The sequence below is a fragment of the Pristiophorus japonicus genome, chromosome 18 (assembly GCF_044704955.1).
Source record: "Pristiophorus japonicus isolate sPriJap1 chromosome 18, sPriJap1.hap1, whole genome shotgun sequence".
Taxonomy (NCBI): domain Eukaryota; kingdom Metazoa; phylum Chordata; class Chondrichthyes; family Pristiophoridae; genus Pristiophorus; species Pristiophorus japonicus.
Genome location: NC_091994.1, coordinates 93,561,773 through 93,574,380, shown reverse-complemented (window position 1 = coordinate 93,574,380; position 12,608 = coordinate 93,561,773). Strand labels below are relative to the sequence as shown.

The 12,608-nt window shown below is 50.6% G+C and overlaps 1 protein-coding gene across 1 annotated transcript in view; it reads right to left on the bottom strand.

The window, feature by feature from the left end:
- LOC139228898 (segment polarity protein dishevelled homolog DVL-1-like) overlaps positions 1–12,608 on the bottom strand; it is a 160,749-nt gene that overhangs the window by 90,028 nt on the left and 58,113 nt on the right. The gene's annotated exons all lie outside the window — the stretch shown is intronic.

Genomic DNA, 12,608 nt, shown 5'->3' with positions numbered 1-12,608 from the left:
CAGTCCTGCGCTGGAGTGTCAGCCTAGATTTTGTGCTCTAATCTTTGTAATGTGACTTGAACCCACGACCTTCTGCCTCAGAGGTGAGTGTGCTACGACTGAGCCACAGCTGACTGCACAATGTACACTAAATGATGCATTGACATCCAGCTATCCTTTCTCAGCTCATCCCATGGGATTAAATTACTCCCTTGGCAGCTATTAGGAGCATTTACTGGGTATAAACTGACACACATCAAAAGCTGAGCCTTCACTAATGACTCCTGCTACCTGCAGGTACAGGTAATTCAGTATGACAACAAAGTTTTACCACAAGAGATTGGGAGCTGATGCCTGCCAATAGGGTTCCAGTCAGTGTCCCTGTGCCAATGACAGGAAAAGTACGGTACCACCAGCATTGAAAGTAATCGGGGGGGGGGGGGGGAGTTTGAGGGGGTGGGTTAAAATCGTCTCCTAACTCTGCGTCGACCACGCAAGTTCAGGCTGAACCAGGAGACCACTTGTGTTCTAAGGAGCATGAAGCTCCAGAACAATTTTCACCAAAACATTGTATCTCGGCTTCTAAAAACCAGGCCCCATTCTCCCAGCAACCTGCACCTGCTTTCGTGCGGAACTTTTTAAGCCACAGAATTGTGATTTTTGTAATATTCGTTTATAGGTTTCCGATATATTGAGACCCGTGCACTCGGTTGGACATGACATCATCTCCCCAATGACATAATTGCAAGCCTCAGTGACATCAGCTCAATGACATCATCACTCCAGTCTCAGTGACACCAGCTCAAATGATATCACTCCGAATTACATCGTCACCAGACCCAGTGATATTTTGAAATTCATTGCGCTCTCTCTGATCTCCCCAGCTGCGCCAAGAGGAGAGACAGACAGACCGACCGACTGATGACATATCCCAGAACACTGTCTCGATACTATCAGACTGATTGTCTGACATTCAACACTGGACGAGTAGAAATTTGCTCCAATTAAATAATCAGGAAGATCGAAATCATTGTCTTCGGTTCACGCCACAAACTCCGTTCCCATTCTTCTGATTCGATCTCTCTCCCCTGCAACTATCTAAGGCTGACTGAGTCTGCGCACAACGTTGGTGTCATATTTGATTATGAATTGAGCTTTCTACCTCGTATCCATTCTATCACTAAGACCATCCATTTCCACCTTCGTAATATCGCCATATCTGCCCTTACCTCAACTTAGCTGCAACCCTCATCCATGCCTTTATCACCTCCAGACTTGACTATTTCAACGCACTCCTGGCTGGCCTCCCTAATTCTACCCTCCATAAACTTGAGTTCATCCAGAACTCAGCCACCCGTGTGCTAATACACACCAAGTCCCCCTCACCTATCTCCCCTGTCCTTGCTGACCTATATTGCTTCCTAGTTAATCAACGCCTCGATTATAAAATTCTCATCCTTGTTTTCAAATTCCTCCATGGCCTCGCCCCTCTTATCTGTGTAATCTCCTCCAGCTCTATAATCCCCAAGACCTCTGCGCTCAGTCTATTCTGGCCTTTTGAACACCCCAATTTTAATTGTTCCACCAGCGATGATCATGCCTTCAGCTGCCTATGTCCCAAGCTCTAGAATTCCCTCCCCAAGTCTCTCCACCTCTCCAGTTCTCTTTCCTCCTTTAAGATGCTCCTTTATAACCTACCTCTTCGACCAAGCTTTTTGTCATCTGCCCCAACATTTCCTATATTGCTCCATGTCAATTTTTTTTTGGATAACACTTCTGTGAAACGCCTTGGGATGTTTTATTATGTTAAGCCGCTATATTAAGTAAAAGTTGTTGTTGTTGCCGTCAGGATTAACTCAATGCAAGTTTCCCCGTGGTCACCCGCCCCTCTTGGTGCCTCTCCCCATTTTCCACCACATCTCCGAGAGCTGAACAGATGGGGGAATGGGGGCTGTGGAGCTGATTCCAACGCTTCCTATCGCACAGGAGCACCAATATACAATGGTTCCAGATTTGTTGCGGACATTCTGCGCAGCCTGGCCCTTTAAGTACCTGCATGAAGTGTCTCTAAAGATGAAGGTGCATTTTACAGACATGTTCCTTTATGGAACATAAGAACATAAGAATTAGGAACAGGAGTAGGCCATCTAGCCCCTCGAGCCTGCTCCGCCATTCAATAAGATCATGGCTGATCTGGCCGTGGACTCAGCTCCACTTACCCGCCCTCTCCCCGTAACCCTTAATTCCCTTATTGGTTAAAAATCTATCTATCTGTGATTTGAATATATTCAATGAGCTAGCCTCAACTGCTTCCCTGGGCAGAGAATTCCACAGATTCACAACCCTCTGGGAGAAGAAATTCATTCTCAACACGGTTTTAAATTGGCTCCCCTGTATTTTGAGGCTGTGCCCCCTAGTTCTAGTCTCCCCGACCAGTGGAAACAACCTCTCTGCCTCTATCTTGTCTATCCCTTTCATTATTTTAAATGTTTCTATAAGATCACCCTTCGTCCTTCTGAACTCCAACGAGTAAAGACCCAGTCTACTCAATCTATCATCATAAGGTAACCCTCTCATCTCCGGAATCAGCCTAGTGAATAGTCTCTGTAAAAGTAAGGTAACCAAAACTGCACGCAGTAATCCAGGTGCAGCCTCACAAATACCCTGTACAGTTGTAGCAGGACCTCCCTGCTATTGTACTCCAATGAAGGCCAACATTCCATTCGCCTTCCTGATTACCTGCTGCCCCTGCAAACTAACTTTCTGGGATTCATGCACAAGGACCCCCAGGTCCCTCTGCACCGCAGCATGTTGTAATTTCTCCCCATTCAAATAATATTCCCTTTTACATGTTTTTTTTTCCAAGGTGGTTGACCTCACATTTTTCGACATTGTATTGCATCTGCCAAACCTTAGTCCATTCGCTTAACCAAAATGGTTTGATTTATTTAACATTCTCCAACACCTGTCAGCATTGCTGATGTAGAGCTTTGAAAAACTGAACAATGTCTGTTTCGATGTTTTTATAGTCAAGGCACAGCAAGCGTGTAACCGTGGCAAAGCTGGCCTGCATCGACCCAACCCTCTCTGCACGATCTAAGCCATGGTGATAAAACAGCACCGGAAAACCTATCCATGTGAGAATCAGCACACCACGCTGGACCGTATGAGTAACTCAGCAGCAAACGCTGGGGTTGCAAACCTCCTCAATATCTGCCCAGTGGCTATTACTGTTTGTACTGTAAACTCATCATCATCATAGGCTGTCCCTCCACAAGTTCACAAGTGTTTCGATGAAGGACCTGATGTTCCAGTCCTGAACTCCAATTGAGGGGGTGAAAGATGCCTGTGCGTGGATTGTTTTAACGTGCGGTGACCGTTGCACACCAGCCACCACACGGGCTTGACAGAGCCAGGCCTTTATCCAGTGGCAAGGGTTAACCAGGACGACTGGAGACCTGCTCTGCTGCACGGACCTAGTGCGCACACATATCGCAGTGTGGGCTGGCCCGTGCTGCCCCTGGGCCCTCAGCTGTTCTGGGCCACAAACATTCGCCGCACCTTTGCCACAATCTCTCAGCGCTCCTGCAAACTATACCAAGCTGCACACAGTACCACAGAGTGGGAAGTGACTGCCGGCAACTGCACACTGCAATACAGGTACATCCTTATATAGGTGTATATGACTGGATATGTTAATAATGGAATGGACTAAGATAACAGCCCTTATATTTCACATACAGGAGATGGGACACAGTGTAGATGGAGCTCCACTCTGTATCCAACCAGCGCTGCACCCGCCTTGGGAGTGTCCGACGGGGCAGTGCAGAGGGAGCACCACCCTGCATCCAACCTGTGCTGCACCTGCCCTGGGAGCGCCCAATGGGACAGTGTAGAGGGAGCTCCACTCTGCATCCAACCCGCCATCCAGCGTGGTATTAAACCCCACACAGTCTGGGAAGGTCCCAGGTTCAATTACTGGTCTGTGTTGAGTGAGCGGGTCACAGCTGGTGGTACAGGTCCTGAAACAGGCCTCAGTAGCCTGACACAGGGTAAATCAGCCACGATTCGCACTCCTTGTAAACAAGCCGTGATTCCTGTACGTGTGGATATGAAGCGAGTCAGGTTTAAGCTCATCCACGTGGCCAGTCTTCCTGTGAACCTAGACAGTCAGTGTCAGAAGCTTATTCGACCATTGTGTGGAAGTCACAGCTAAGCCCGAGCCAGCCTTCACCCGATGTCCACATGCACGCACTTTCCAAGATGTGATCAGTCGGAACCTCCCTCCCTCACCCAGGGGTGCTGAGCGGGATGTACAGAGAGTTGCCTCCCTGAACCGTACTCCAAATGTGACTGAAAGTTGTCACGGAAGCTGTGACAAGAAATCCCACAGGACTTGACAGCTGGGCAGGCGATTCTGGTGTTGATTAACATTTACACTTTGATGATGGAGATCTTTATAATCTTTACAAGGACTTTAAACGAGTAAATGGTGGTTGGGGGGAGTGGGGGGGGGAGAAAAGGAGGGATAGTGGGCTCAGGTGGAAAAGGTGGCATGAATAATAATTCTAAAACAAACAAAAGTAAAGAGAATAGAGTAATGTGAGTAATGAGTGCGGAAACTCACGCTCCTTGATTGTGGGGAATCACAGGCTGGTCTTTCTGGGGGCAGAGTTCTCCCGCCCGCGGATACTAGTGCTGATGATTGACAGATGTATGTCTGCAATACATGTGCACAGTGCGTCTATGTTACTGTGTGTACAGTATGTACATGGTGTTCAGTTGTATTCGAGTCAATACACCCAAATAATTCATGGAGTGTGATGCACTTTGAGCTATGTCAGAGAGAGGTGATAAGGTGCTATATAAAAGCTAGTCTTCTTTTCTCTCTGCCCAGAAACACATGTTTCCCACCTGCATGACTTTTATAACAAGTGGACTGAACTGCGAGGAGCACAATGTTGACAAATTTCAAATAAAACAAACTCAAACTCGAACATGTTCCGTTTTAATAAAAACAGAAAATGCTGGAAACACTCAGCAGTTATGTCAGTGTGCAGTTCAACTGATGTCCTTTGTGGCCCCGTGTGTGGGGTGAGTTGTACCACATCGCCCTCCTATGGCCTCACCTGAAATTACCTTTATCCACAGTTTCACATTGGTTAATCCTGCACCCATACACGGTAACTGAGAATGCCATCAAAATGTGACCGACAGCTCAGAAACAGCCGGGGACAGAGGTGGGGACGGGAGGGAGGTGGGGACTGGGGGCACGGGAGGGAGGCGGGGGCACGGGAGGGAGGCGGGGGCACGGGAGGGAGGCGGGGGCACGGGAGGGAGGCGGGGGCACGGGAGGGAGGCGGGGGCACGGGAGGGAGGCGGGGGCACGGGAGGGAGGCGGGGGCACGGGAGGGAGGCGGGGGCACGGGAGGGAGGCGGGGGCACGGGAGGGAGGCGGGGGCACGGGAGGGAGGCGGGGGCACGGGAGGGAGGCGGGGGCACGGGAGGGAGGCGGGGGCACGGGAGGGAGGCGGGGGCACGGGAGGGAGGCGGGGGCACGGGAGGGAGGCGGGGGCACGGGAGGGAGGCGGGGGCACGGGAGGGAGGCGGGGGCACGGGAGGGAGGCGGGGGCACGGGAGGGAGGCGGGGGCACGGGAGGGAGGCGGGGGCACGGGAGGGAGGCGGGGGCACGGGAGGGAGGCGGGGGCACGGGAGGGAGGCGGGGGCACGGGAGGGAGGCGGGGGCACGGGAGGGAGGCGGGGGCACGGGAGGGAGGCGGGGGCACGGGAGGGAGGCGGGGGCACGGGAGGGAGGCGGGGGCACGGGAGGGAGGCGGGGGCACGGGAGGGAGGCGGGGGCACGGGAGGGAGGCGGGGGCACGGGAGGGAGGCGGGGGCACGGGAGGGAGGCGGGGGCACGGGAGGGAGGCGGGGGCACGGGAGGGAGGCGGGGGCACGGGAGGGAGGCGGGGGCACGGGAGGGAGGCGGGGGCACGGGAGGGAGGCGGGGGCACGGGAGGGAGGCGGGGGCACGGGAGGGAGGCGGGGGCACGGGAGGGAGGCGGGGGCACGGGAGGGAGGCGGGGGCACGGGAGGGAGGCGGGGGCACGGGAGGGAGGCGGGGGCACGGGAGGGAGGCGGGGGCACGGGAGGGAGGCGGGGGCACGGGAGGGAGGCGGGGGCACGGGAGGGAGGCGGGGGCACGGGAGGTGGGGACAGAAGCTTGTTCTATTTAAGCTGCAGTTATATACCTAAGGTTCCATCACTTGTACAGTGAAAGACTGCAGCAAAAATTTAATGGATTTTCTCTCACATCCTGCAAAGAGATGCTTGTGGGTACAAGTCAAACCGTTGACTGTTGGCAGCTGCACAGTACGACATGGAGTTTACTGCCCTCGCTGTACATAAATCAAATTCCACAACATTACACTAAGGGACACTGTTCCCTTACAACAATGTCGCCCATTTTTTACACTGAACTAGAAAGGAAGACTTGCATGTATATAGCCCCTTTCACAACCTCAGGGCATCGAAAAGTGCTTTACAGCCAATGACATACTTTGGAAGTATAGTCACTATTGTAAAGTACAGCCACCTAAGAACTAATGCTAAGAGTGGAAGCAAGTCTTTCTCGATTCCGAGGGACTGCCTATGATGATGATGATATAGGAAGAAATATGTGCACAGCAAGATCCCACAAACAGCGATGAAATAATGGTCAGATGTTTCGATGTGTGTTGATTGAGGGAAGGAAGATACACAGGACTGAAGCTGTTTACCGTCAATGCCCTGAGAGAATGAAGTGGTTCAACACTGTCTGACTAACTTCAAATTCTTCAAGCACATGAAGGAACCAGAGATGGGGCCAATACACAAAGCCGAGAGACCCAGACAAAACCAGAAGGAAGATTTGTTCACAGATCAGCTACTCTCAGTTCTGGGAGTTTAGGGATGATGTCACTCTGGAGGCCTGGGCTAACAATCCACAAAGCAGGAGTTCAACCTCATCCTGGGTTGCTATACATTTGAATTCTGTTCCTTTTAAATTAAATAAATCTGGAATTAAAATAACCTCAAACAGAATGTCTCCCTCCCGTCTGGTCCTGTACATCCCGAGTGTGCTGTACAGTTCCAGGCGTGAGGGAATCGGTCCATTTCAAATGTAGAGAATGAATCCTTCAGTTTTAAATGGAGACACACACAAACACATATATACAGGCTGAACCTTTCTTATCCAGCACCACCCCTGGCCACTGGGTGGCGCATGCGCAGAACCCCGACCCACACCCCCCAGGTTTCCCATTCCCTTTTTAGGCACAGCGGTGATGGTTTTCCTTTATGATTTAATTAAATCATTCACCTGAACAGAAAATCCACACACTTACTCGAAAGAAAGTGATCAGCAGTAGCAGAATCCCCCTCAACCTAGAGCACCTTGGGGCCCAACCTCGGGCAACCTCCTCCCTCCCCCTGCCGCACCTCAGGTGGCCTCCTCCCCTCTCCCCCCCTCCACCCTGGACCTCGGGCGACCTCCTCTCCCCTCTCCCCTCCTGAACTCAAGCGGCCTCCTTCCCCCTCCACCCACCTCAGGCCGATGACCTCCCCTCATCTGGCAAAATCCCTCATCCAGCACAGGCCAGGCATATATATATATATATATATATTATACACACACACACACACACAAATATATATATATTCAGGAAGAGACACAGAAATTATATATATCTATATATATATATTATATATATATATATATATATAAATATAAGAGAGGGAGAGAGAGAGAGAGAGAGATAGATATAGAGGGAGAGAGAGAGAGAGAGAGAGAGAGAGAGAGAGAGAGAGATAGAGAGAGAGAGAGAGATAGAGAGAGAAAGAGAAAGACAGGGAGAAGGAGAGAGGTGTCCTAGAAATTTACAGCACGGAAGGAGGCCATTTCGGTCCATTGTGTCTGCGCCGGCCAACCAAGAGCTATCCAGCCTAATCCCACTTTCCAGCTCTTGGTCCGTAGCCCTGTAGGTTACGGCACTAAGTACACATCCAAGTATTTTTTAAATGTGGTGAGGGTTCCTGCCTCTACACCCTTTCAGACCCCCACTACTCTCTGGGTGAAGAAATTTCCCCACAAATCTCCTCTAAACCTCCCCTCAATTACTTTAAATCTATGTCCCCTGGTTGTTGACCCCACTGCTGAGGGAAACATGTCCTCCCTATCCACTCTATCTAAGCCCCTCAATTTTATATACCTCAATCAGGTCTCCCCTTAGCCTCCTTTGTTCCAAAAGAAAACCACCTCAGCCTATCCAATCTTTCCTCACAGTAAAATTCTCCAGTCCAGGCAACATTTTTGTAAATCTCCTCTGCAATCACATCTTTCCTGTAATGGGGTGAACTGAACGGTGCACAGTACTCCAGCTGCGGCCTAACCAGTGTTTTATACAGTTCAAGCATTGCTTTTGTATTCCATGCCTCGAATAATGTGGCAAATGTTTTGTGGTGGAGGGACGGCAAGAGATCGTGGCAGAGGAGCATTGAGAGATTGTGACGGAGGAGCGGCGAATGTTTGTGGTGGAGGAGCGACGAGAGATCGTGGCAGAGGAGCATTGAGAGATTGTGACGGAGGAGCGGCGAATGTTTGTGGTGGAGGAGCGACGAGAGATCGTGGCGGAGGTGCGGCAAATGGGGATACGGGGCCCAGAAGAGCCAAGGGCCCAGGGGCAGCACATGCCCAGCCCACACTGCAATATGTGCGCGCAGAGCAGGTCTCCAGTCGTCCTGGTTAACCCTTGCCACTGGACCAAGACCTAGCTCTGTCAAGCCCGTGTGGTGGCTGATGTGCAACGGTCACCACACGTTAAAAAAGTCCACGCACACGCATCTTCCACCCCTGGAGTTCAGGACTGGAACATCGGGTCCTTCATTGAAACATCTGCAAACTCATCCCTTTTGGTGTGGAAGCAAGTCATCCTCGTTCAAGGGACTGCTTATGATGATGATGATTGAAGGATAAATATTGGCCAGAACACCAGGGAGAACAACCCTGCTCTTCTTCAGAATACATCTTCTATATCCACTGGAGGGGGCAAATAGGGCCTCAGTTTTATATTCCATCTGAAAGACGACACCTCCGACAGTGAAAATAAGAAAGACTTGAATTTATATTGCACCTTTCATGACCTCAGGATGTCCCAAAGCACTTTACAGTACTTTTTGAAGTGTAGTCATCATTGTGATGTAGGAAACATGGCAGCCAATTGTCCACAGCAAGCTCCCACAATGCTATGCGATAATGACCAGATAATCTGTTTTCGTTATGTTGATTGAGGGATAAATATTGGCCAGGACACCGGAGATAACTCCTTTCTTTTATAAAGAGATAACTGCTCTTCTTTGAAATAGTGCCATGGGATCTTTTATGGCCATCTCAAAGAGCAGACTGGGCCTCGGTTTAACGTCTCAGCCAAAAGGCAGCACTTCTGACAGTGCGGCACTCCCTCAGCACAGCACCGGAGTGTAAGCCTACATTTTTGTGCTCAAATCTCTGGAGTGGGGCTTGAACCCACAACCTTCTGACTGAGCAGCGAGAAACCTACCAACTGAATCACAAACATGATGTTGACACACTCCCAGGGACCCCCTGTAAATAATGACACACTCCCAGGGACTCCCTGTAAATAATGGCACACTCCCAGGGACCCCCTGTAAATATTGACACAATCCCCGAGGACATCTGTAAACACTGACTCAAACCTGGGGAACCTCCTATCTTAATTTCTGAAAGGCAATGTCACCTATCCATGGAACCTTTTTTAAAAAAAGAGTGCACAGCCACAGTGTTGAGTAAATCAATAGATACTAAAAGATTAAGCGGCCGAAATAGCCCCCTTTTTTAAAGAGGCGATTAACGGGTCAGTAAGCACCTACCGCTCAGTCGGGGCGGAGGTGCCGACATTTGAGAAATTGCCCTCCTTTATTTTTGGTGCGGGGCACACTACAGCCCAGTCCGTGTTCCCGCCCCTTCGGGCACGCACTGCCCCTGACCGACCGGCGACAACCCCCTTTCTGTCCCGCGTGGGAAATTGCCCCCCGGCAGAAGATCGGCCACCGCTCGGTGCCCCCCGACAGCTTTCCCCGGCGGGAAGCTGCTTGTGGCTGGGCGGAGGGCGCACTGCCGCGGCCGCCATTGTATTTTAATATTCGGCCGACCCCAAAGTCGACCCAACAGTGGCGGCCACGGGTTCGGCCAGGCCTCCAACAGGCAGCCCGGCAACCCCTCTCGGGTACCGGGCCACTTTCCCGGCCAAAACCCCCCCCCTGGTGGCCCAACCAAGCTTTGTGCAGAGTTTGCAGTGGCCCTCGCCTTTAACTGAAGGGAGGGACGTTGTGACACGTCAGCGTGACGCGCCACGTCTGCATTGCGTCGACGTCATAAGCGTCGCAGCGTTGACCGGCCACCTTCCGCCCCGCTCCCGAAAGGTTTCTGCCCCTCAGCTGCCCAGAGGGGAAAAAAACTTTTACGACCTCAATTTCGCTTGCGCTCCGTTTCAATCAGGGGGCAATTTCGGCCCCCGATGCCTTGGAAATCCTGTCACAGACCACCACAGTCTGGGGACTTCAGTTTGAAACTGAGCCACAGATTGTGTTCAATCATCGCTGTGTGACCAGGTTTGGATATGGTTAATGTGCGAACTATACGTAGCTGGTTCTGCTCCTTCCCCTTGCCCAGCAGTAGGGGTCAGTGCCCCTTTAAGCAATGCACCACTCTGTATTTTACAAGAAACTGATCAGATAGGAAAACAGCTGCCACGTTAGTACAAAGCTCGGGTGAAACGATGAGTAGACGGACTTCAGTCTGTCTGTGGCGAAAGCTTTTCATCAATGAGTAGCGCACTGCTGAGGATGATTGCGTGCAACAATTGACATAGGAGGGTCTAGTGAGAAGGAGGAACTGAAGGATATCCTTATTAAGCAGGAAATTGTGTTAGGGAAATTGATGGGATTGAAGGCCGATAAATCCCCGGGGCCTGATAGTCTGCATCCCAGAGTACTTAAGGAAGTGGCCCTAGAAATAGTGGATGCATTGGTGGTCATTTTCCAACAGTCTATCAACTCTGGATCAGTCCCTGTGGACTGGAGGGTAGCTAATGTAACACCACTTTTTAAAAAAAGGAGGGAGAGAAAAAACAGGTAATTATAGACCGGTTAGCCTGACATCATTGGCGGGGAAAATGTTGGAATCAATTATTAAAGATAAAAGAGCAGCGCATTTGGAAAGCAGCGACAGGGTCAGTCCAAGTCAGCATGGATTTATGAAAGGGAAATCATGCTTGACAAATCTTTTGAAATTTTTTGAGGATGTAACTAGTAGAGTGGGCAAGGGAGATCCAGTGGATGTGGTGTATTTGGATTTTCAAAAGGCTTTTGACAAGGTCCCGCACAAGAGATTGGTGTGCAAAATCAAAGTATTGGGGGTAATGTACTGACGTGGATAGAGAACTGGTTGGCAGTCAGGAAGCAGAGAGTCGGGACAAATGGGTCCTTTTCAGAATGGCAGGCAGTGACTAGTGGAGTGCCGCAATATACATTAACAATTTAGATGAAGGAACTGAGTGTAATATCTCCAAGTTTGCGGATGACACTAAACTGGGTGGCGGTGTGAGCTGTGAGGAGGATGCTAAGAGACTGCAGGGTGACTTGGATAGGTTAGGTGAGTGGGCAAATGCATGGCAGTTGCAGTATAATGTGGATAAATGTGAGGTTATCCACTTTGGGGACAGAAACACGAAGGCAGAATATTATCTGAATGGCGGCAGATTAGGAAGAGGGGAGGTGCAATGAGACCTGGGTGTCATGGTACATCAGTCATTGAAAGTTGGCATGCAGGTACAGCAGGCAGTGAAGAAGGCAAATGGTATGTTGGCCTTCATAGCTAGGGGATTTGAGTATAGAAGCAGGGAGGTCTTACTGTAGTTGTACAGGGCCTTAGTGAGGCCTCACCTGGAATATTGTGTTCAGTTTTGGTCTCCTAATCTGAGGAAGGACGTTCTTGCTATTGAGGGGGTGCAGCGAAGGTTCACCAGACTGATTCCTGGGATGGCGGGACTGACATATGAGGAGAGACTGGATCGACTGGGCCTATATTCACTGGAGTTTAGAAGGATGAGAGGGGATCTCATAGAAACATATAAAATTCTGACGGGACTGGACAGGTTAGATGCAGAAAGAATGTTTCCGATGTTGGGGAAGTCCAGACCAGGGGGCACAGTCTAAGGATAAGGGGTAGGCCATTTAGGACTGAGATAAGGAGAAACTTCTTCACTCAGAGTTGTTAACCTGTGGAATTCCCTACCGCAGAGAGTTGTTGATGGCAGTTCATTGGATATATTCAAGAAGGAGTTAAATATGGCCCTTACGGCTAAAGGGATCAAGGGGTATGGAGAGAAAGCAGGAAAGGAGTACGGAGGTGAAGGATCAGCCATGATCTTATTGAATGGTGGTGCAGGCTCGAAGGGCCGAATGGCCTACTTCTTCACCTATTTTCTATGTTTCTATAGCAACTCAGGAGGAAGCTGAGACCAGCAGCTCCCTGGAGAAAGAGCCAAGTACTGCGGGTCGAGGTGACCCT